Below are 1,760 nucleotides of genomic sequence, written 5' to 3' on the forward strand. Positions count from 1 at the left end.
GTGGCTTACTTCTGAGGGCCTGGGCCCTGGAGTAGGGTGATGTTTAGGGGCAGAGAGCAAGGATCTGGGCTGCAGGGCCTCGCCCCTGCCACGTGGGCTCTGGGCCTCTGCCTGGCCCACCCTGTGTTCAGACCCGGGTTCACTTGCCTTGCGCGCATTTCTGGGCAACATGAGGCCCCCCACCTGCAGTGGGTTCCAACCCTAGAAAGGTTGGTCACCTTGCCAACAACTTTATGTTTCCCAACAGTTGAGGGGCCAGTGGCTCAGGCTCTATTTTGAATCCGCGTGCTGTTTCCTAACCTGTGTGTATGAAGGCACTTGCGTGTGTTGCCAATGGGTGTTACTGATGAGAGTTCTGCTCTGCAGCTTTGAGCAGGGTTCTGACGTCTCCGTGCCCACTAGGCTGGGTGCCAACATAGAGACAGCCCTGCTGCCAGCTGGGTCGTGTCCAGCCCATGCTCTCTGTCCCCTTGTCTCTCCCTCGCCCATCTTGGTGACTGTAACATAAGCCCGCTTTCATGATGCTGGTTGTCATTCTTCCTGAAGGGGTAACTCGAATGACCGCTTGAATCCGTATCACCCAGCCTCCAGTGCAGCCCAGGATAAAAATCACATCACAAGCCCTCCCTCCAGAAGGAAGGGTGAGGCTGCGGCTCTGGTGCCCACCCTGAGCGAGACACCACTGCCCTGCTGGGCTGGGAGCGATGCATCCTGTGTCCCCCACCACATTCATCCTCGCCTGTGCTCACGCACTGCCCTGTGTCCTCTCTGCAAAGCGTTTCACATGGGGATGTACTGGCTCACTCACGGTGTGGACAGACCTTTGGTGTGGACCTCAAGACACACTCAGACTGCCCTGGCCCCTAACACACAGTCAAATAAATGATGACCCAGCAAGCGGACAGGTGTGCTCACGGAGGCAAAGACCACGCCTCTCTGATCTGCGCCTCACAGCCCCTGGGCTTCTGGAAAACAGTGGACAGGAGGGCTCCCAGGTCCCCAAGAGCCCCCCGCAGGCCCAGGGACCCACCAGGAGTCTTAGGACGCAGCCCAGAGTGGAGCTCCCGCTCAAACCATGCAGCAGTGTCCTGCAGGGATGTGGCTGGCTCTTCAGGGCCGGGAGACCCAGGAGGAGGCTCCCTACACTCTCTCTCTTCTGTGTAGGCCACGTGGAGTGCGCTCCCCTGGCCGTGGAAACGCGGCTGTGTGTGTGGTCTCTGCTGGGGAGCTGAGGGGAGTGTTCATCTAAGGCTCAGAGCTCAGGGCTTTTATTGGGGCTACTCATGTGGGCACCCCGTGCCCGTGAAATACCAGCCTCAGAAGGAAGCAGATGCTTGCCATAAATCACACCGTTTGTACAAACAGTCTCAGCCAGCCCACGAGCAGGCCTCTTCACTCTGGGAGAGTATCAAAAGCTGGCTTCCCAGGGGCCAGTCCAGGGCGAACCTGGTGGGTAGGCCCCTGTGCCAACAGTGGCTCAGTTCCTGCCCACAGAGGTGCTCCTGACCAAGGAGGCCTCAGGTCAGGAGACCCAGGGCAACCCCAGAGAGGACCCACACTCGCCTGTCCTGGGCCTGGCGCAGCTTCAGTGTCGGTGAGATCTGGGGCTGACGGGGACAGTTGGGAAGTTGAGCCAGTGGCCAGAGAAAGGAGGAGTGGAGGCCACCATGTCCCCAAGAGGACTGGGGGTCAGGAGGGAGGGGAGGTCTAGAAGCCTGGAAGCAAACCACGCCTCTGTGTGTGTGCACATGTGTATGTGT

This window comes from Oryx dammah, unplaced genomic scaffold (genome assembly GCF_014754425.2).
Source record: "Oryx dammah isolate SB20612 unplaced genomic scaffold, SCBI_Odam_1.1 HiC_scaffold_14, whole genome shotgun sequence".
In the NCBI taxonomy this organism is placed as follows: Eukaryota; Metazoa; Chordata; class Mammalia; order Artiodactyla; family Bovidae; genus Oryx; species Oryx dammah.